Raw genomic sequence first — 24,675 nt, forward strand, 5'->3', positions numbered from 1 at the left:
TTTAAAAAGTTTCACTTCCAACAGTAAATGTTCAATCTCAAAATCGCAAGTTGCAATTGGGTTTTGAAAACAAGCTCAAGGATTAATCTAAAAGAGTTTGTGCGATATCAGTGCACGGTCTTTTCGAAAGTCATTAGGAGTGATTAAAATATCACCTAGCTATCTCTGTGATTCCACTCCCGGTAAATCAGCTTTCATTATTAAACAATAGCCATTGTGTGGCGCTGCGGGTTGAACCTTTAAGTTTGCATCGCGACAGACTACTCTGATAGCAATCCTGATGACAAACCCCAGGCGGTCCTGAGCAGCTTCAAACTTCACACCCTGGGGACCCTGCTAATTCGATATCATAGAATCATACAGCGCAGAGGAGGCCCTTTGGCCCATCGAGTCTGTACCGACATGCGAGAAACACCTGAACTTCCACCTAATCCCATCTACCATCATCCTTAACACCGGTGCCCCACAAGGCTGTGTTCTCAGCCCCCTACTATACTCCTGTGACTGTGTGGCCAAATTCCCTCCAACTCGATTTTCAAGTTTGCTGACGACACCACCGTAGTGGGCCGGATCTCAAACAATGACGAGACAGAGTACAGGAACGAGATGGAGAATCTGGTGAACTGGTGCGGCAACAATAATCTCTCCCTCAATGTCAACAAAATGAAAGAGATTGTCATCGACTTCAGGCAACATAGTGGAGAACATGCCCCTGTCTACATTAACGGGGATGAAGTAGAAATGGTCGACAGCTTCATGTTTTTAGGTGTCCAGATCACCGACAACCTGTCCTTGCCCCCCCATGCCAACTCCATAGTTAAGAAAGCCCACCAACGCCTCTACTTTCTCAGAAGACTAAGGAAATTTGGCATGTCCGCTACGACTCTCACCAACTTTTACAGGTTCACCATAGAAAGCATTCTTTCTGTTTGTATCACAGCTTGGTATGGCTCCAAGAGCAAGAAACTATAAAAGATCGTGAATGTAGCCCAATCCATCACGCAAACCAGCCTCCCATCCATTGACTCTGTCTACACTTCCCGCTGCCTCGGAAAAGCAGCCAGCATAATCAAGAACCCCACGCACCCTGGACATTCACTCTTCCACCTTCTTCCATTGGGAAAAAGATATAAAAATCTGAGGTCACGTACCAACTGACTCAAGAACAGCTTCTTCCCTGCTGCCATCAGACTTTTGAATGGACCGACCTTGCATTAAGTTTATCTTTCTCTACACCCTAGCTATGACTGGATCACTACATTCTGCACTCTTTCCTTCTCTATGAACAGTATGTTTTGTCTGTATGACACGCAAGAAATAACATTTTTCACTGTATGCTAATATGTTGCACAACAATGAACCAACTTGGTCCAATCATATTGCGCAGGAGATGGGGAGGTGGTCTTTGACGTTTTAAATTACCCTCCTCAACTTCCTCTGAAGTATTAAATTTGATTCTTTTGACAACATTGGAAAAGCGGCTATTACAGACAACTCCTGCAATTTGGAAAAGTTATCATTTAGCCTTGAAAAAGTCATGGGTTTGGAGCGGGGCGGGGGGGCGGGAGGGGGGTGGGCGGGGGGAGAGCTGATGGGATTGGTCCACAGAGAGCTGGCATTGACTTGATGGACCGACTGGCCTCCTTCCCTGTCATAATACTGTGGGCGGCACAGTGGTTAGCACTGCTGCCTCACAGCGCCAAGGACCGGGTTCGATTCCTGGCTTGGGTCACTATCTGTGTGGAGTCTGCACAGATAGTGACCCAAGCCAGGAATCGAACCTGTTCTCCCCGTGTCTGTGCGGGTTTCCTCCGTGTGTTCTGGTTTCCTCCCACAGTCTGAAAGATGTGCTGGTTAGGTGTATTGGCCATACTAAATTCTCCCTCAGTGTACCCAAACAGGCGTCAGAGTGTGGCGACTAGCAGATTTTCACAGTAACTTCGTTGCAGTGTGAGCTTGCTTAATGTAAGCCTACTTGTGACACTAATAAATAAATAATAATGGCTAGACGGCTCTGCATCATCCCCTTCTGCTCACGGTCATAGAATCATAGAATCCCTCCAGTGCAGAAGGAGGTCATTCGGCCCATCAAATCTGCACCAACCACAATCCCACCCAGGCCTATCCCCATAATCCCATGCATTTACCTTAGCTAGTCCCCCTGACACTAGGGGGCAATTTTGCATTGGCCAATCCACCTAACCCGCACATCTATGGACTGTGGGAGGAAACTGGAGCACCCGGAGAAAACCCACGCAGACAAGGGGAGAATGTGTAGACTCCACACAATCACCCAAGCCGGGAATCAAACCCGGGTCCCTGATGCTGTGAGGCAGCAGTGCTAACCACTGTGCCACCCCACAGTAAGCCTCATCGCCATCCAGCTTCCTCCCAGGTTGCGTGTCACCCTTAAAATCTGTACAGTCCCAAAGTGCGAGCTCAGGTATGTTCAGACTGTTTTTAAACACAGAGCCCAAGTGTCAGTTTGCTTTACGATGTCCACAAGAGCCTGAATGCTGCTGGAGGAAACAAGAAGGTGGCCTCCTAGGTGGCGGAGAGGAGAGGGAATGTGCTTAAACTATCAGTTCATGCACTGTGGATTTAAAGAGGAAAAAAAACATGCCTGACTGAACGTACAAAGCTGCCTTCAGGGTTTCTGCGGCAAAAGGAAAACATTCTGACACAAGGAAAAATGTTCTACATAATCCCTGTTAGAAACCAGATACGTTTTACATGTAAAAGGCAAGTTTTCGTGGAGTTAAACATGTAATGGGCAATAACTACATTCTTTAATAGCTGGATAATCAGGAGAAATGGATTACCCTGTACCGGGGAAACACAACTATTATCAGATTAAGTGAAAATGGATCAGCCGCAGAGACCTGACGTTATATTCGAAAACTGATTTGTTCCTACTGACTCATAATCACTCTCTACTGGTCACAGGGTGAAGATTGATCCCATGTCAATAAAGCCATTACTCAAGGCTGGAATGTGACAGACACACACACAGTGACACACACACACAGTGACACACACACACACACACACAGTGACACACACACACACACACACAGTGACAGACACACACACACAGTGACAGACACACACAGTGACAGACACACACACACACACACACGTGTAAAACGGAAGAGGAAAAACATTGAAGCCAGCGCACAAAACTGGGTCAACACGTCATTATTGAGAGCAGCTAGCCTAACTTCTGGCGCAGGATGGAACAAAGATGCAAAACACTTGGAGTTGCATCGAAGAGGACAGATCCAGAACCGAAACATCAGGTCGGTTCCAGGGGCAGAGGTTCAGTGAACAAAACAAAATGGATTTCATTATCATAGCCCATGGTTGCTTAAAGCAGAAAAACAGACACATTTACCACATTGTGCACTGGCCTCAAGTAAACAGCCTAATCCGTGGTTATGCATCAATCCCCTGTCTTCTTCAAGGACTCAGTCTCGCTCTGTTGACAAGATCCAGAATGACACAACACTCTAGCTGCATCATCTACACCGAGACACAATTTCTGAAGTGCACCCTGTGCCACTTACCAGCCCCACCACAACCATGGCACAGCCCACACTATCAAGCCTGAACCCAAGGAAACGTTATTTTTATTTGTTAGTGTCACAAGTAGGCTTATATTAACACTGCAATGAAACTACTGTGAAAATCACCTAGTTGCCTGTCCAGGTACACTGAGGGAGAATTTAGCATAATCAATGCACCTCACCAGCTCGTCTTTCGGACTGTGGGAGGAAACCGGAGCACCCGGAGGAAACCAACGCCGATACGGCGGAGAATGCGCAGACTCCGCACAGTCACCCAAACTGGGAATTGAACCCGGTTCCCTGGCGCTGTGATGCAGCAGTGCTAACCACTGTGCCACTGTTCTGCCCTTAATGGTCTCAATCTGCCCCCTGCGTAATATGGGAGATGATCTGGAGAAAAGGGGGTACTCGAAAAAAGGGCAAAACGTTTTTTAAAAAAAAGATGGAGACACGGCAGAACCAAGCGTGCCAAAGAAGTGACCGCAAGAGGCTTCTATGTTGATATAATGCGCAGATTACAAGGAGTCGCTTGTACAATCAGGCTAGCAAATGAGCACTTTGAATCCCGCTCTGCCTCATTATAACTAACTTATTCTTTTGTCTCCACTGAAGGTCAATTGAAGTCAGGAGAGGATCTCAAGGTATGGAGGAGGCCCTGATAACACTGTCTGATTTGCCAAGCCTGCTAGTTTGTAATAATAAGATTTGACTGTACTTTTACGAGAGATGCAAAACTAATAAATAAAATATGAGCCTTTCGCTGCTAAAGTGTGCAACTTTTATTAATTATTTCTGTCCGCAGGTGGCATCTGCTGAATACTAATCTGGTTAGGTCCACAAAAAAGACAAATTTTGAAGTCATTTTTAATTGACTGTTATTAATAAATTTCATAATTAAGCTAAAATACTGGCATCACCTTTTCGAAACACCAGCCACGTTAACAGCGGCTGCTGGACACGGAAAGAGTTCATCTGAAGAATAATACTACATTTTAGCATATGTACGTCAAGGCCCAAGGTTTGCATCTTGGCACCAGGTGGGGCTGGGATCTGCCAACCTCAATTAAGGTGAGCCTTCTGTCAGTCTTTCACCAGTCTTGTGGTTGAATGCATCTTGAGGTAACAAAGAAGTCTGCAGAGGATGGAGGAGATAGGAAAACCATCATGCTCCATGCAATTATTCATCACCCATTGACTCTGTTTACACTTCCCGTTGCCTCGGGAGAGCAGCCAGCATAATCAAGGGCCGGACATGCTCTCTTTCTTCCATCGGGAAAAAGATACAAAAATCTGAAAACGCGGACCAACCGACTCAAGAACAGCTTCTTCCCTGCTGCCATCAGACTCTTGAATGGTCCCACCATATATTAAACTGATCTTTCTCTTCACCCTATCGGTAACTGTAACACTATATTTTACAGCATAATCCTTTCCTTCTCCCCTATGTACTCTATGAATGGTATGTTTGTCTTTCTTTTTTACTCATTCATGGGACATGGGTGTCGCTGGTTGGCCAGCATTTATTACCCATCCCTCATTGCCCGAGAGCAGTTGACAGTCAACCACATTGCTGTGGGTCTGGAGTCACATGTTGGCCAGACCAGGTAAGGACAGCAGATTTCCTTCCCTAAAGGACATTAGTGAACCAGATGGATTTTTCCAACAATCGGCAATTGTTTCAGGGTTATTAGTAGATTCTTAATTCCAGATATTTTTTATTGAATTCAAATTCCACCAGCTGGCATGGCAGGATTCGAACCCGGGTCCCCAGAACATTAGCTGAGTTTCTGGATTAACAGTCTTGCGATAATACCACCAGGCCATCACCTGCGCAAGAAACAATACTTCTCACTGTGCCCCAATACATGTGACAATAATAAATCAAATCAATTCAATGTTTGCACAGCAGTGCACTGTAGTTCCAGCCTTGGCCCCACTGATCATGAGACCAAGTGCCCAATGCGTTAGGACAATGGAAGGTTCAAGCATGCAAAATGTTTCTCACAGAAATGCAAGTCTTTCTTTTCTTCGTGGAAAACAGGTAGTATTGTGTAGACCTGCCGACGTTACGCCCTGTCCAATATTCAATTCTATTGACTGCAAAGCAATTGACTCTCAAGGGAGGAATATAATGGGCAGTCAATGTATCCCTGCCCAAGACAAATATCGATCCTTTTCCATTTTCAAATGGCAAAAGGGGTGTAAATTTCAATTGGAATTCTTCCAGTCTTCCATCAGGATCGGGAACACAGCAAACGCTCCAAAAAATTGGTAAGGAGATGATATTGGATCGGTTGTCTGTACTTAAAGTTGATAAAGCACCAGAAAGAACGACTTGCAGTGAGGAAGTGAGAGTGTGAATTGCAGAGCTACTGGCCATCATTACTCAGTCATGCTCAGAATCAGGGATGGTCCCTGGGGACTGGAGAATTGCAAACCTGGCACCCTTGTCCCAAAAGGGACGTAATGATAAGCTCAGTGACTACAGGCCAGTAAGGTTAACTTCAGTAGTGGGGGGGTTTTCCAGAAACAATGGATGCAATTCTCCCAGAAAATTTCAAGTGTTGTCCCCGGCGGGAAAAGTGGGGGGATTCCCGCCAGGTGGGGCGTCACGATCCAAATCGCAAACTTAGATATTGTAGCTTGGGGTGATTCCCGCCTGAAAAATGATCTGCGGGACCTACAGTCGAGGCATGATGGCTCCTCAAAGATTAGGGAGCAGGCAACATGACAGAACATCCCCCGCTAACTTGCCACCAAAGAGTGCACCCCCTCCCCCTGCCACCCACGACGTCACACCCAAGTGAGCAAAACACTGTTACAGGGTTGTCAATGGTCCCCTCTTTCAGGCCCCGCACTTCATGCCCCTCTGTTCAGGCCACGCCCCGACCCTTGACAGTGCCAACCTGACATCCTGGAGTTGCCAAACTGGCACTGCCAACCTGGCACCATCAGGGTGACCTGCCAGAGCACTGCCCAGCCATGTCCCTGACCACCCAATGGTCTCTGAGCCCCCGAGCCCCACCCCCACATGGTCAGCACCTCAGGCCTCTGTTTGTGGAGACCAGTAGTGATTCCCGCCACCTTCATGTTGCACGGGCCGGTGGGAGAATTGAGGGGACTAGGTGAAATCAGCTTAAAACCGATTCTGCATATTTAAATGAGGCTTTAAATATGCTAATCTGGTTCATGCCCTCGCTGGGCGTGCACTAGACTAGAATCCCAATGAGTGGGCGACATGGTGGCACAATGGTTAGCACTGCTGCCTCACAGCGCCAGGTTCGGCCTCGGGTGACTGTCTATGTGGAAGCTGCATGTTCTCCTCGTGTCTGCGTGGGTTTCCTCCGGATGCTCTGGTTTCCTCCCACAGTCCAAAGATGTGTGGGTTAGGTGGATTGGCCATGTTAAATTGCCCCTTAGTGTCAGGGGGATTAGCAGGGTAAATGTGTGGGGTTATGGGAATAGGGCCTGGGTGGGATTGTGGTGGGTACAGACTTGATGGGCCAAATGGCCTCCTTCTGTACCGTAGCAATTCTATGAGTTCTCCCCGGCACAAATCCCATCATGGCCCCTCTTGTGAGATTCTCTGGCCATAACTCAATTTGTGTCTGAGTGTCAGAGAATCACCTCCAATAATTCAGGACAAAATGAATAGTCATATGGTCGAATGCAGGCTAATTAAGGAAAGCCAGCATGGATTTCTTAAGAGAAAATCATGTTTAATTAACTTGCTGGAGTTGTCTGAAGAGGTAATGTGTTGATGAGGGTAATGCTGTTGATGTGGTGTACCTAGACTTCTAAAAGGCATCTGATCCATTGCCACACAACAGACTTGTGAGCAAAGTTATTGCTTATGAATTAAAGGGGCAGAAGCAACTTGGATATGAAATTAGGGAAATGAGACAGAGAGTAGTGAAGAACAGATGTTTTGAGAGTTGGTGGAAGGTTTGTGTAGGAATCCTCCAAGAATCAGTGTTGGGACCCTTGCTTTACCTGATATATATTGATGATCTTCACCTTGGCTTACAGGACAACATTTCAAAGTCTGTGGATGACACCAACTTGGAAGCATTGTGAACCTTGAGGAGGATAATGTAGAACTTCAAAGGACATAAACAAATTGGTGGATAGGGCAGACTGGTGTTACATGACATGCAATGCAGAGAAATGTCATCGAGTCATAGAAGTTTACAGCATGGAAACAGGCCCTTTGCCCAATTTGTCCATGCCGCCCTTTTTTGTAAACCCCTAGGCTAGTCCCAATTGCCCGCATTTGGCCCATATCCCTCTATACCCATCTTACCCATGTAACTGTCTAAATGCTTTTTAAAAGACAAAATTGTACTCGCCTCTACTACTACCTCTGGCAGCTTGTTCCACTCTCCACCCTGTGTGTGAAAAAATTGCCCCTCTGGACACTTTTGTATCTCTCCCCTTAAACCTATGCCCTCTAGTTTTAGACTCCCCTACCTTTGGGAAAAGATATTGACTATCTAGCTGATCTATGCCCCTCATTATTTTATAGACCTCTATAAGATCACCCCTCAGCCTCCTACTCTCCAAAGAAAAAAGTCCCAGTCTATCCAGCCTCTCCTTATAACTCAAACCATCAAGTTCCGGTAGCATCCTAATAAATCTTTTCTGCACTCTTTCTAGTTTAATAATATCTTTTCCATAATAGGGTGACGAGAACTGTACACAGTAGTCCAAGTGTGGCCTTACCAATGTCTTGTACAACTTTAACAAGACGTCCCAACTCCGGTATTCAATGTTCTGACCAATGAAACTAAGCATGCCGAATGCCTTCTTCACCACTCTGTCCACCTGTGACTCCACTTTCAAGGAGTGATGAACCTGTACCCCTAGATCTCTTGTTCTGTAACTCTCCCCAACGCCCTACCATTAACTGAGTAAATCCTGCCCTGGTTCACTCTACCAAAATGCATCACCTCGCATTTATTTAAATTAAACTCCACCTGCCATTCGTTAGCCCACTGGCCCAATTGATCAAGATCCCGTTGCAATCCGAGATAACCTTCTTCACTGTCCACTATGCCACTAATCTTGGTGTCATCTGCAAACTTACTAACAATGCCTCCTATATTCTCATCCAAATGATATGAAGTGGTTCATTTTGGAAGGGAGAAAGTGGAGAGACAATATAAAATAAAGGATACAATTCTAAACATAGAAACATAGAAAATAGAAGCAGGAGTAGGCCATTTAGCCCTTCGAGCCTGCTCCGCCATTTATTTTGATCATGGCTGATCATCAAATTTAATATCCTGATCCTGCCTTCCCCCCATATCCCTTGGTCTCTTTAGCCCCAAGAGATATCTTTAATTTCTTCTTAAAATCACACAACGTTTTGGCCTACTTCCTGTGGTAGTGAATTCCACACATTCCCCACTCTCTGGGTGAAGAAATTTCTCCTTACCTCACCCCTAAAAGATTTACCCCTTATCCTCAAACTATGATCTCTGGATTCCCCCCACCCCCATTGGGAACATTCTTTCTGAATCTACCCTGTGAGAATTTTATAAGTTTTTCCCGCGATCCCTTCTCACTCTTATGAACTCCAATGATTACAATTCCAACTGACTTTGTCTCTCCTCATATGACAGACCTGCCATCCCAGGAATCCGCCTGGTAAACCTTCGCTGCACTCCCTCTATAGCAAGGACATCCTTCCTCAGATAAGGACAACAAAACTGCACACAATACTCCAGGTGTGGCCTCCTCTAAAGTTCAAGTTTATTTATTCTTCACAAGTAGGCTTACCTTCACACTGCAATGAAGTTACTGTGAAAATCCCCTAGTCGCCACACTCCGGCGCCTGTTCGGGTACACTGAGGGAGAAATTAGCATGGCCAATCCAGCTAACCAGCACTATGACAATTGCAGTAAAACATCCCTATTCCTATACTCAAATCCTCTTGCTATGAGGGTCAAAGGGGCTGCAGAAGGATAGGCACTGGGTACATCTGCGATTACATAAGAAAATAGGGGTAGGTGGCCAAATTCAAAGTTTCCATGAACTTTTGCCGAGGTTACGGGAGGGGATTGGGTGATCAAGCAGAAATTTTCCAGTACTTTGAACTCCTCTGAAGACAAGCACAGCATTTCTGAAGCAAACACATGACAGCAATTCTGTTTGTCAATAAATTGAGAGTAGTTCTTTTCTTTGATTTAATTGTTAGGGCAAAAACTCAGTCACATAAAAGAAATGCTGTGAATATACAGAAAGTCGAAGATATCTTTCCACACTTGAAGGGTTAGTTAGGGAAGGTAAGAGCCAGCAGCCTTAGCATCTCTGGTCAGTGTTAATCCTCTTCATCCATTAATAAGCAATAATTTTCTTGACACAACATGGCAAGGCTTAAATGCTGCTGTCAGAACGCATTTTCCATTCAAATGTCAGCTGTCACAGTGCTACATCAGGTCATAGTTTACAAGCCAGGTAAAGGTGAGATAAACAAGCTGTCAGAATTGTCACCTACGGTGTGAGCCAGGCTTCAGTGTATTATCAGTGCTCGGGTTTCGTAATCTTTATGTTTATAGAGAATGAGATCTACTCTCAGCCTTTCCATTGCTGCTTGACATGAACCATCACCTCCGCTGTCCATTTAAATACTTCACAAAGTGTGTCTTGCATTAACAACGTCTAGAGGGGGGTCTGTAATCTGCGCTGGATGCATTAACACCATTCGGCCTCCCGGATGATAGATCAGATGGCTGGACACGTAATGCTCCCTTTAGGCTTTTAAGCAGGAGTGTTAGCTGAACTGGCCTGTCATGCTTTGCACGTGCAGTGATTTCACACAGTGGAGCGGCGATACAGGGCTTCCTCGGGATAATTAACATGCTTTTACATATTGAGGTTGAAGCAAAATAGTATTTGTTATTACTGCAAGATGGGGATGATCTGCTCGATATAGTCTGGAGCTGGCTGGAATTCACGGCACTATTTTTGTACGTTCGTTGGACACAGAAGGGACTATAATTTCAATTTCCCACATGGATCAGCGAGCAGAAGTAAAAACATCTCCCGAAATGGTGAAACTCTAAGACAAGGGACAGCGCGTGCCAAACGGGAACAGAGAAAGACACAACTCAGACTGACACGTATTGTACGAATTGAAGGAAATGGCGGCTTTGAAAACACACGAGAGGGGAGGAGAAAAAATTCAAAAGCTTAAAAAAAAAAATCGGCAGTGCAAACTTTTAAAAAGTGAAAGCAAAACAATTCCGGAATGAAAAATCAAATGTCAAACACTCGTTTAATTCCTACAGAATGTTGACTATTGCTGGTGTAATCAGCACCTCGCTGTCCGTGGTTACTGCTGCCCAGTCATTGACTATATTCAAGAGATTGATAGCTTTTTTAAGCGCCAAGGGAATTAATCGCTTTGTGCATAGTTTGGGAAGGTGGAGTCGGGGTAGGAAAATCAGTGGTGATTGTGTTCGTTCAAACGAGCAGGCTCGAAGGGCTGAATAGCCTCCTCCGTTCCTGTTTTTCATAATCTTGAGAGAGACAAATTAGGTTGGAATAATTGGTAAATGTGTGGGGTTACGGGGATAGGGCAGGGGAAGAGGGCCTGGGTAAGATACTGGGCAAGAGAGCCGTGCAGACTTGATGGGCCGAATGGCCTTCTTCTGCACTGTAGGGATTCTATAATTCTACGCTTCTCATCACTTATCAGTCTCTCTAACCCTCCACTGAGCAATCTCAGTGATCAGATTCCAACACCATATCTTTCTCAAACCACCCTCCATTTCTCCCACCTAGCCCTTTCATTGCTCTTCCCCCTTCCCCACCTCTTACTGTACAGCATTCTGAAACAGCTAAACGCTTTGGTCTGTGGTTGCTGGCACAGCCTTTCATCCAATGTTGAACCAAGGTGTAACATTTCCATTTCTCCCTTGTATCCAAGGCCAATTTGAGGATTCTGGCCAGTGCCGCTGCAATTTCCCCCTTTACTTCCCCGAGTACCCTCAGACAAATCCCATCCAGCGGTGGTGATGTATCAACTAAGTGTAACCAACCTTAAGTGAGCGTTAAATGGCAGTCAGTTTCCATGAGCCGCCAGTCTATGCATAGAATACACCCAGCAATGTAATGGTACTCTAATCAAATAAATTCTGTCCTGCACTCTTCTAGAACCATCCTCTCTGTCCAGCACCTTAATCAATACTGCTACCCCTCCTCCTCTCTTTCCTTCCCCATCATTTCCTGAAAAGGTTGTATCCAAGAATGCTGAGGACTGATTTGTGCCCTTTTGTCAGCTAAGTCTCCACAATTGTCACAACATCACATTCCCACGTGGTTATCTTCACCTGCCAAGCTTATTTAGCATCCTCCGTGCGTTCATGTATATGCACAGTAACCCTCATTTAGACATTAATGCATTTCCTTTTGTGACTTCTTTTTTGATTTGAAAATATATTTGTGAGCTTGTATTTACCTTAACACTTCCTGTTATCATTGGGCCAAATCCTCTGAGCAGTGGCAGTCACCGTAAGATTGCCATTCCACTCCTGCTTATTCACACTAAGATGGAGCTCCCTGTTCCGGAGCCGGGTTTTCAAAGTCGGCCTCTTCAGAAATTAGGAGTGTACCCATTCTCGGAGTCCTCTTCATAGGGCAGAATTGTTGTGGGAGACCAAGCCATGCCCCTTTTAATGCCACCGACTGTCATGTTTCGATCAGTCTTCACTCACTATCACACTGAAATGCTTTGGGACATTCAAGCAGCATTTCAGTGTGTCAGTGAATGAGTGCGAGTGACGTTAGTGGGCAGGGTGGTCAGGGTGGCAGGATGCCAACTGGGTAGGGGGCAGGGTGGTAGGTGTGAAGGACGGTGAGGTTGGGTCAGGTCGCGGTGGGGAGAGTCGGAGTGTCAGGAGCGTCAGAGGGTTGGGGGAATCCAGTGGGTCGAGGGAGATCGGGGGAACTTGGAGGTCAGGGAGGGATTGGAGAGTCGGATTGTAATCGAAGGGTCGGTGGGTGTCGGACGGTTGGGGGTTTGGACGGTCAGTGGTGGAGGGGATTCAGGTTGGAGAGAGTCGGAGGAGTAGTTGGGAGGTGGGGGCAGGGAGTCTATTTCATAATTACCCAAGAACAAGACATTTTGTTCCTGAGTGACATTTCCTGGGGAGTTATCCAGGTGAGAAGCTTGGAACCCTCAATGACGCTAATGCAGATTTGGAGACAAATTTTCAGAGGATCCTATGGAGCAGGAGAATTGCCTACAGGAAGTTGAAACGACCCGGATAATTCAGGCAGAGTCCTCGTGTTTGGACTTCCGAGGGGTCGTGTAGCACTTTCCAGGGTGCGCCTGGTCTCGGACCACCCAGAGGCTAGAAGATCAGGGCCATTGTGTCTGTACATGGATTTGCAAATGCATACGGAACTCTTTTGTGAAGTCGTTGGAGAACATCATGGAAAACATCCTGGGCGCGAAGGCTGGAAAATGAGTCATTTCAAGAGTTAAATGCAAACCCTGGACTCCACTGACCATTTTGTTTCAGCTTCACTCATTACTCTTAGGAGCGCAGTTGATACAACAGTCTGGTCCTCAAAATAAAGTTTAAGTTTTATTTATTAATGTCACAAGTAGGCTTACATTAACACTGCAATGAAGTTACTGTGAAAATCCCCTAGTCGCCACACTCCGGCGCCTGTTTGGGGTACACTGAGGGAGAATTTAGCATGGTCAATGCACCTAACCAGCACGTCTTGCGGACTGTGGGAGGAAACCAGAGCACCCGGAGGAAACCCACACAGACATGGGGAGGACGTGCAGACTCCGCACAGACAGTGACCCAAGCCGGGAATTGAACCCCGGTTCGTGGCACTGTAAGGCAGCAGTGCTAACCACTGTGCCACCGTGCAAAACAGACAAGGGAACATATGCACAGAAAATATTTAAGAGATGCTCAGTTTCCCTCTGGTACAAATTGAAATGGAGTCCCATCAGGTGGAGAGGTGGTTGTCTGAACTTGTTACTGTCTAATCAACATTATTCCCAGTCGGGAGATTTGTTATTGGGTCTATTATGACATTTTTATCTCCTTAATAATTTGTTCTATTATATATCAAAGCTCTCCAGTTAAAGGACAATTTGCAAACATTGTTAATAATTGGGTTGATGTCACTGTGCTGTTAAAATTGCAAACAGCTTTGTGTGCAAATACAATATCGATAGTATGCTGAAAACAATCGACTCAGTCGGCTTGTAGCTTTCACTTGGGAAGTTTAATATGGGTTCTACTTTGGTGCAAATTGTAACTTGATTTCATTGTGTTTATGAATAGCCAGACAAACATAAGTGAATTTTCATTTGCAAATTATTCAGGGAGGGATATAGGACAATACTTTAATCAGAAAGTAGGGGTGGCTCCAAGACCGGAAAATCCCACCCGAGGTCAATGGATCTTTGCATTGTCCTGTCCCGCCTGCTACGCTTCCCGTGGTGGGCGGGACGGGAAAATTCCCCCCTAAAGGTTCTTATTTTCCAATTGCAAGTTCTTTCTTTAATGGATGTAGGTATCGCTGGCAAGGCCAACATTTATTGCCCTTGAACAAGTGGCTTGCCAGGCCATTCAGAAGGCAGTTAAGAATCAACCACATTACCTGGAATCACATATAAACCAGGCCAGGTAAGGATGGCAGATTTTCTTCCCTAAAGGACATTAGTGAATCAGGTGGGTTTTTATGGCAATTGATGGTAGTTTGATGGTCACCATTATTAAGACCAACTTTATATTCCAGATTAATTGAACTCATTTCCCCAGACCATTATCCTAGTCCAGTGACATTACCACTATGCCCCCGTCTCCCGAAAGCTTTGGCATGTACAAAATGACAGATGGAATCCCACAGACTGTATATTTTTTGTTAAGGAATGATCCTGCTTTTTATACACTGCATCCACCATTGAATCACTAAATATTGGTGCATTATGATCTGTATCTCCTGTGTCCAATCTAACATGGGGCTAAACGACTTGTAGCAAAATCCTACATTGGCCATTAATTTTCACTTCTTTGCAGTGTTAATGTAAGCCTACTTGTGACACTAATAAATAAACATGATACCGTTAAAATAACATTATTTTCATCAGAGCCACTGTACAAGTGAGCAAGTGGTGCTGGTCTCAACACACAGTGGAAATCACAAAGGGCAGATAACTCACCAATAGAAAAACCAAGGATCAAACAGTAAAGTCAAGACATGGTTTGTCAGCACATCCTAACTGCATCATCTACTTAGGGTCCTGAGGAGCCCTTGAGAACCACTTCAGCCTCACTTCGTGGTTTTTAACATCACGGGAACATCCTTGTCCAAACTTTCCCCCATTCAACTGAAGTACACCTTGCTTTCTTTATTAAATAAACAAATGCCATTTATATCAGAAGAAAAACTGGGAAACTTTTATCAACATAAAGTTCAGGGAATTTAGCTTGTGTTTAGAAGTTCTTTAGGAATGATATAAAAATCCTGAAATAAATTGTGCCAAAAATTGTATTTTAAAATGAGTTAACTTTTACAATGGAACTTTTAATACTGCTTATTATTACCTATAAGGCTTGATAAATTTATGCAGTCTGTATATGCTTGCAAATTCTTTCACAAAATGTTTAAGGCTAAATTAATCTATATATTGAAATGTCCACTAAGATATTTATTTCATCAGTCGATTCGTGTTATGTATTTTAATTACTCATACCTCCGTACAAATAAAGAATCATTGATTCCCTACAGTGCAGAAAGAGGCCATTCGGCCCATCGAGCCTGCACCAACAACAATCCCACCCAGGCCTGATCCCCTTAGCCCCATGTGTATTTATCCCTGACACTAAGGGGCAATCAACCTAACCCGCACATATTTGGACTGTGGGAGGAAACCCATGCAGACATGGGGAGAAGGTGCAATCTCCATACAGTCACCCGAGGTCGGAAATGAACCTGGGTCCCTAGCGCTGTGAGGCAGCAGTGCTAACCACTGTGCCACCGTGCCGCCCAAGTAAGTTGCAGTCATTCTAATCAGACATCTTTAATCTAAGGAACAAGCAGGATGGACCATTATACAATCAAGTCACAATAGGACATGTCCATCCATATTGCCATGAGTTAGCCTTCGACCTTGCCACAATTTTGATTGCACTGCCGGTGGTTGGTTTAATCCGACAATACTGACAATTGAAACTTAAAACAGGAATAAGCAGATGTGCCTGGCAACCTTAGGGAGATAAAGTGATCAACATCAGTTTGAATTCTAAGTTTTGAAGTTTATTCATGAGTGTCACAAGTAGGTACATTAACACTGCAATGAAGTGACTGTGAAAATCCCCTAGTCGCCACATTCCGGTGCCTGCTCGGGTACACTGAGGGAGAATTCAGCATGGCCAATGCACCTAACCAGCCTGTCTTTCAGACTGTGGGAGGAAACCAGAGCTCCCGAAGGAAATGCAAGCAGACACGGGAAGAACGTGCAAACTCCGCACAGGCAGTGACCCAAGCCGGGAATTGAACCCAGGTCCCTGGCGCTGTGAGGCAGCAGTGCTAACCACTGTGCCACCTGTATATACATATCATACATTAATTTCTAGTGCAAAAACACAGTAGGAAAAGTGGACCAACCATGGCATGCAAAAGAAATTAAGGATAGTATGAGAGCCAAAGAGAAAAAGCAGCAAGCCAGAGGACTGAGAGAAGTTCAGTATTCAGCAATGGATGACAAAGAGATGAAATAAGAGAGGAAAAATAGAGTTTGAGGGTAAACTTGCAAGTTGACATAAAAGCAGCTTGTAAAAGCTTCTGTAAGAATATAAAAAGAAAAAGATTAGTGAAACCAAATGCAAGTCCCTTACAGTCCAAAACAGGAGAATAATGATATAGAACAAGGGAATGGTAGGACAATTAAAAAACCACCTCAGTTCTGGTTTCACAGAAGACGACACAAATAACTTCCCAGAAATGCTAAGGAATCAAGGGTCCAGTGAGAAGGAGGAAATTGAAGAAAATTAGCATTATTAAAAAAATAGTGCTGGAGAAATTAATGGGGCTGAAAGCCGATGAACCCCCGGGGCCTGATAATCAACATCCCCAGGGTACTAAAGGAGGTGGCCATGGAAAGAGTGGATTTGTGAGTTGAGATCCTCCAGACTGGAACAGTTCCGGCAGACTGGAGGGTGACAAATGTTAGCCTGCTATTTAAAAATGGAGGGAGGGAGAAAAGAGGGGATAGTTACCTAATATAGATAGTAAAGAAAATGCGAGAGTCTATTATAAAGGATGTGATAACAGGACACTTAGAAAATATCAACAGGATTAGACAAAGTCAACACGGATTTATGAAAGGCAGATCATATTTGACAAACCTAATGGGGTTTTTTGAGGATGTATCTAGGAGAATAGATATGGGTGAACCAGTGGATGTGGTGTATTTGGATTTTCAGAATGTTTTTGATAAAAGTCCCACATAAGAGGTTAGTGTGTAAAATTAAAGTGCTTGGGATTAACATACTGACAAGGATTGAGAATTGGTTGGCAGGCAGGAAACAAGAGTAGGAATAGGTGGGCCCACTTTTAAGGGGAAGGAGGTGACTAGTGGGGTCCCGCAGGGATCAGTGCTTGCACCTCAGCTATTCACAATATACATCAATAATTTGGATGAGGGAACAAAAAGTAATATTTCCAAGTTTGCTGATGACACAAAACTTTGTGGGAATGTGAGTGCTGAGGAGGATGCCAAGAGGCTTCAACTTGAGGGAGCGGGCATAATACATGGCAGATGCAGTGTAACATGGATAAATGTGAAATTACCCACTTTGGATGGAGAAACAGAATAGCACAGTATTATTTAAATGGTGATGGGGATTGGGAAATGTTAATATAGAAAGGGACCTGGGTGTCCTAGTACACCAGTCACTGAAAGCAAGCATGCAAGTCCAGCAAGCAGTTAGGAAGGCAAATGGTTTGTTGGCCTTCATTGCAAAAGGACTTGAGTACAGGAGGAAGAATGTCTTACTGCAGCTGTTCAGGGACTTGGTGGGACCACACCTGGAGTCGGGGTGGGGGCAATTGACTGGGCCGGGGAAGGGGGAGGTGACTGACAGATCTTTCTGTTCTGTTGCACAGAACGCGCAAATTCCCCCTCTGGTGTGAGCAGTCAGCTTTCCGGTGAGTTTAGACCCCACCCCCTCCCCCTCCTGGCAGGAATCAGATTGTGCATCTTTTTTTGCACTAAGCGCCATAAGATTTTATCTGTGTCCTCGCTGAAAAAATGGATCTGAAACTCTCTCGTTTTTATGCTGATTCGGCACTAAGAATTTTTTTGGTAAGGTTGCCCCTCAAACTTCCAATCAATAGCTTAAAGAATGACACAAGACTTCACGTTTTTAACTTTCATTATAACAGCTGACTAAAAAAAAACTATTGACTAAATACTATTTTCTTTTTCAACAACAAAAACTGAAAAGCTGGAAAATATCCGGGGGGGGGCAGGGGGGAGTGCCAGAGAGGTTTCTCGCTAATGATATGCTAATATATTAAAATTAGCTTTCTGCTGGCTCACAGTGTGTTCAATGCCACTCCAATGACAAGGGGCCGGGAAGATCGGTAGTCACTAACTCGCCGACGTGAATCGCGCTCTCCGGATTTTGCGCACGCACCGCCATTCCCGCAGATGGAGAATGCGGGCTCAAAAATCTCCCCCAATAATCTTACAAACCACATAACTGCAACACCATCTCTTTGTGACAATTCATCGCTTCCTTTGATACGTATTTGCTCAATGCTGATCCACCCTACCTCAGCCAGAACCAGAACGGTTACAGCGCAGAAGGAGGTTATTCAGCCCATCAAGTCCGTGAGAACAATCTAGTTAGCCCCACTCCCAGCCCCTTCCTCAAGCCCTGCACATCCTATATTTTTGTAGGTGTTTATCCGATTCCCTTTTGAAAGAGATAACCCTAACCCCTGCCTGCACCTTCTATTACTTTTTTTCCAAGATGATGGAAAACAAGAATATTATCCCTCACACTCCTTAATGTATTTCGTTTAGCTTATCTGTAGAGAGAATTGCAGCTATATAAGACCCTCGTCAGACCCCACTTGGAGTACTGTGCTCAGTTCTCGTCGCCTCACTATAGGAAGGATGTGGAAAAGATTGAAAGGGTGCAGAGGAGATTTACAAGGATGTTGCCTGGATTGAGTGGCATGCCTTATGAGGATAGGCTGAGGGAGCTCGGTCTTTTCTCCTTGGAGAGACGAAGGATGAGAGGAGACCTAATAGAGGTGTATAAGATGTTGAGAGGCATAGATCGGGTGGACTCTCAGAGGCTTTTTCCCAGGGTGGAAATGTCTGCTACGAGAGGACACAGGTTTAGGGTGCTGGGGGGTAGTTACAGGGGAGATGTTAGGGGTAAGTTTTTCACACAGAGGGTGGTGGACGAGTGGAATCGGCTGCCGTCAGTGGTGGTGGAGGCGATCTCAAAAGGGTCTTTTAAGAGACTCCTGGATGAGTACAAGGAGCTTAATAGGAAGGAGGGTTCTAGGTAGGTCTAGAAGGTAGGGATGTGTTCGGCACAACTTGTGGGCCGAAGGGCCTGTTTGTGCTGTAGTTTTTCTATGTTCTATAAACAAATTTATATGGTGCACAAGTAACTTAGTGTCACCAAAAAAAGTTCATAAAATCAGCCCTAAATTTGCTTTACCGATGTGTTGAGAAACTGGAGGTATTAATTTTTTTCGAAGTTTCAAATTATTTATTAGTGTCACAAGTAGACTTACATTAGTGTGGAAGCTGGAACAAGCCGTTAGCAAGTGAGGGGTCTGAGTTGGAGCATGAGTGGGTTTAGAGAAAACACAAAATGTTCCAAGTGTTGATTGTGCTTGAAGAAAATTAGGATGTTTATTGAACATTGCTAAAAATGTCAAGGATTCTGCACAGCCACGTGTATAAGGATGCAAATGAAAGATTCAAATGATGCTAAATTCTATTGGTTGACAGTACACAAAACTGTAAGGCTTTAACTGGCATGTTCTCTCTCATTGGCTAAAAAGTGACATGATTAACAGTGCGGAACTCTGTTAGTGAATTTCGCTATGACGTTCTATGTCTGTTCTCCTTGCTAGCAAGTAATAAAAGCTTAGGAGGTTTGAGTACTCACCGTGCATTGTCTGGTTAATCCTCAACATTAGCACTGCAATGAAGTTACTGTGAAAATCCCCTAGTCGCCACACTCCGGCGCCTGTTCGGTAACACTGAGGTGGTATTTAGCATGGCCAATACACCTAAAGCAGCACGTTTTTCGAATTGTGGGAGGAAACCGGAGGGCCTGGAGGAAACCCACACAGACACGGGGAGAATGTGCAGACTCCGCGTAGACAGTGACCCAAGACGAGAATCGAAGCAGCAGTGCTAACCACTGTGCCACTCTAATGTACACCTTTGATGACAAACTGACTCATTTACCCAACTCACAGGCCCCTGGCTATAAATTCTTAACCCCGGCAGACTTAAAGGAGTATTATGAGAGGTTTATAAAACATGGGAAGGGCTGGACTGAATGTCTAGTGATAGATTACTTCAGTTTGGCAGTTTGGGAAAGATCAGAGCTCCCGAGTTTAAATTAGGTAGATGTAAGAATGAGATGTTCTTGGATAATGTAAATAGTGTAGTCAATGGAACCAGAGACTTGGGGGAGATGGAGTGGAAAGGATTAATGTTAAATGTGAAAACAGATCAGACGACATCACCAGTGATGTAAGGTCACATGGCAGAGTGCTGAGAGATAGTTCTATGTGGAGCTTCCTACTATAAAAGGTAACTTTTACCAACAGCCTTGCCTCTAGCAGTCTCTATCAGTCTTGATCAAGGTAATATCTCAGCTCAGACAATAACAATGATTTGTGAGTCAGTTCTCCCTTTCCCAGAGCCTTGGAAATGCCCTGTCAGCTTGCACAAGGCTTGAAGACCCTTCATATGTCTTCAGGAGAGAGTTAGGCTGATGTTTGGCTGGGTCAGAGATTACATCATATAAAACATAAGTGGATTAACTATTAATATGGGCACAATCAAAATGATCTTCTGGGCTGGTTTAATTGCCCGTGGGGGCATTGGAGAGGAATTCCCAGATTTTCTTCCCTTATTGCCCCTGGGTTTTCCTCTCCCAGGAGATGACAAACCACCAAGGGACTGGGCCGTGTCTATATCCATGCTACTCCAGGGTGTAGAGGGTGGGAAGACTAGATAGACTAGCTTATCCTTTCCCGGGTGTCATTCTTGTCGCCCAGGATTTAACCTAATGCTTGAATGTATAAGGATGTTACTCTGCTTGACCTGTACACCAACAGCAAGGCGATACAGTAAGAGGATCACTAAGGGAACACTCATAAACACAGGCCTGAGGCCTAGTGCTCAACACGCCAGGCCAACAGACTGCCTGATGCTCTAACAGTTAGAAGGCAGGCACAAAAGAATTGAAAATAATCCACATCATGAACCAATAAATACATTTGCCGACATAGAAAGCAAACATATTATCCCTCCTGCTCCTTATTGTATTTAGTTCAGTTTATCGGGTGGCACAGCGGTTAGCACTGCTGCCTCACAACACCAGGGGCCCTTGTCCGATTCTGGCCTTGGGTGACTATCTATGTGGAGTTTGCACATTCTCCCCGTGTCTGCGTGGGTTTCCTCCGGGTGCTCCGGTTTCCTCCCACAATCCAAAGATGTGTGGGTTAGGTGGATCGGCCGTGCTAAATTGACCCTCAGTGCCCCAAGATGTGTAGGTTAGGGGGGCTAGTGGGATAAATGTGTGGGATTATGGGGGGGGGGGGGGGGGGCGAGGGGGGGAAAGGGTGGGCCTGGCTAAGATGCTCTGTTGGAGAGTCAGTTCATACTCGATGGGCCAAATGGCCTTCTTCTGCACTATAGGGATTTTCTAATATCTGAAGAGAAATGCATAGTCAAACAAAAATACTGCACAGTAAATTAACATTAACAGAAAACTAAATCCACACAAAGCGCCTAAGATTTGCTCTTGAAAAGTATTGAGAGTTGAGGTATTAATTTACATCTTTGATGAGCAACTGAGTGTCAACAGTGTGATGGCATTTTTAAAATGGGAGACGTGTTACAATGACAAAGAATGTGGTGATGATTAAAACGCTATTTTTTAAAAATTAGTTTTGTTATCAGGAAAGTCACGCTCTCTCGAGTTACGTAACTCCGCTTTTGTGAGAAACCTGGCTCTATAATTTGAAATTATTCCCTGAGAATGGATCAAATCACCAGCACTATTCAGGAAATTGGTAATATCAAGCACAGATGACAGCAAGATGATCAGGTTGGAGGTGAAGGAGACCTCGCTGTCTGAATATCTATGCTGTGGTCGTCTAGGGCTGCAGTGCGCAAAAATATCACTGTTTATTTTTGCTAGTTGGCTGTGTGGAACATCCCTCCTCACAGACACACACGGTCTGGATTTCACGTATGCGGTCGACTTCCTCCACACAGTCCAGATTTTGTACATCTCGTTAAAGTTTAACAAACAGAGAGGATTGGCCTTCACCTGACTTTTGAGAATCACACCGTGGGCGCAATCTAACCTGGCTTGCTGTGATGGTCGATCGAGGTGGCAAGCTGATAAGAAAAATTGGGTCCGCGCCCAATTTCACAATTGGCAGCACGGTGGCACAATGGTTAGCACTGCTGCCTCACAGCGCCAGGGACCCGGGTTCAATTCCAGCCTCGGGTAATTGGGGAGTTTGCACGTTCCCCCCGCGTCTGCGTGGGTTTCCTCTGGGTGCTCCGGTTTCCTCCCACACTCCAAAGATGTGCAGGTTAGGTTGATTGGCCATGCTAAATTAACCCTAATGTTTAGGATTAGGGGGTTAGCAGAGTAAATGTGTGGGGTTACGGGAATAGGGCCTGGGTGGGATTGTGGTCGGTGCAAACTCGATGGGCCGAATGGCCTCCTTCTGTACTGTAGGAATTCTATGATTCTATAATTCTCATCTCTTCCGATTCGGGCCTAAGAGTTCATCAAATGAGATCCCACAGTTGAAATCGCTCCCAAATCTCCTCCGGACAGTTTCTCTGACAGGAACAGGTCAATTGCTGACCTTTACCATGAACCCTGGCGGGGTTGATTAAGAATAGCTAATGCGGGTGGGTGCAGTCACCCTCCTTCCCCATACCAAACAAAATGCAGCGTCCCATTGGCATTGGAGGGTTCCGGAATATCACCCAACCAATGCAGGTATCCTCACGGCGATAGTGCAGGTGGCACACTTTGTTCCATATGGGCAGCATGGTGGCACAGTGATTAGCACTGCTGACTCTCAGTGCCAGGAACCCGGGTTCAATTCCAGCCTTGGGTCACTGTCTGTGTGGAGTCTGCACGTTCTCCCCGTGTCTGCGTGGGTTTCCTCCGGGTGCTCCAGTTTCCTTCCACAGTCCAAAAATATGCGGGTTAGGTGGATTGGCCATGTTAAATTAACCGAAATGCCAGGGGGATTAGCAGGATAAATGTGCGGGGTTACGGGAATAGGGCCTGGGTGGAATGAGATCGGTACAGACTTGATGGGCCGAATGGCCTCCTTCTGCACTGTGGGGATCCTATGATTCTATTCTACGTAAAATAGACCAAAGAACAAAGAAAATTAAGCAACAGGAATAGGCCTTTCGGCCCTCCAAGCCTGCACCAACCATGATGCCCGACTAAATAAGTACTAAAATATTGGATGTTTCTGATCTGCAGCCAAAAACTGGCTTCTGTATCTTCATACTCCACCTTTGGAATTGCATAACCTCAAAAAATGTAAATATAAATTCTTAATTCCAGTCACAGACATCACAGAGGAAATTGGAGCTTTGTCAATATGAAGTGTGCATCATATGAGATTAATAATTAGGGAGTGGGTGGCGGAGTTGGTTAAACGTCACCTTTTCACAGCTGGGAGCAGGATTCACCTCCATCCCAGACTGAAGGGATAAAGTTTCTAACGTGAGGATGGAAATGGAGTTACGGCAAGTTTATATCCGGTTCCTACAAGGCACTAATTCTCCTTCTGCGGCACTAACAGTTGAAGGGAACATTTGTTTCCCTCAAATATTTAAACTCTTATCCACAATCTGATGAATCCTAACCAATTATCACTCACATGGAAGGAGTGGAGAGACTTATTTTTTCAAGTCCCTCGTCGCTGTCACCAGCATCTCACCACTGAAGGGTCATAGGGACTCAAAACATTAACTGTGTTTCTCACTTCACAGATGCTGCCAGATTTGCTGAGGTTTTCTAACATTTTCTGTTTTTGTTTCAGATTTCCGCAATATTTTGCTTTTATCATTATTTATTAGTGACATGATGTGGAGTTGCCGGCGTTGGACTGGGGTGGGCACAGTAAGTAGTTTCACAACACCAGGTTAAAGTCCAACAGGTTTATTTATTTTTTTATACTTTTCCAATTCAATCAAATCAAGTCCAATTCAGAATCTCAACAAGTTGAGACATTTCCGATCCAGGCTGACAAGACAGGGCAAGCGACCATTTACCCTGTCCTGGGCCTGATCTACATGAGCCAAGCTGATTGGAGGAGGGGCAGGACTTCCTCCTCCAAGGCTTGATCTCATTTGCATCTTAGCCAAAAGGCCGAGATGCCGCTTTAAAAAATTGCTTCATATGAATACGAAGCTTCAATGTAACCCAATGGCCTCAACCAAGTGCAGCATCCGATCCATACTACACTTGATCTTAGCCAAAAGGCCGAGAAGGTTTATTTGATAGCACGAGCTTTCGGAGCGTTGCTCCTTGATGAAGGGGCAACTCCGGTGCCAGTTCGGGTACACTGAGGGAGAATTTAGCATGGCCAATGCACCTAATCAGCATGTCTTTCGGACTGCGGGAGGAAACCAGAGCACCCGGAGGAAACCGGAGCAGACACGGAGAGAACATGCAGATTCCGCACAGACAGTGACCCAAGCTGGGAATCGAACCCGGGTCCCTGGCGCTGTGGGGCAGCAGCGCTAACCACTGTGCCATCGTGCCGCCCATCTTACCATCATACCTTGTCACTAGTGTCGCCACAGTA

At 45.1% G+C, this 24,675-nt stretch overlaps 1 protein-coding gene and 1 pseudogene across 1 annotated transcript in view; both read right to left on the minus strand.

Moving 5' to 3' along the window:
* Positions 1 to 24,675, minus strand: part of LOC144511296 (multiple C2 and transmembrane domain-containing protein 2-like) — a 447,793-nt gene that overhangs the window by 129,083 nt on the left and 294,035 nt on the right. The window lies entirely within an intron of this gene.
* On the minus strand, positions 24,162 to 24,362 carry LOC144511594 (U2 spliceosomal RNA; annotated as a pseudogene).

The sequence above is a fragment of the Mustelus asterias genome, chromosome 24 (genome assembly GCF_964213995.1).
Source record: "Mustelus asterias chromosome 24, sMusAst1.hap1.1, whole genome shotgun sequence".
NCBI classification, from domain to species: Eukaryota; Metazoa; Chordata; class Chondrichthyes; order Carcharhiniformes; family Triakidae; genus Mustelus; species Mustelus asterias.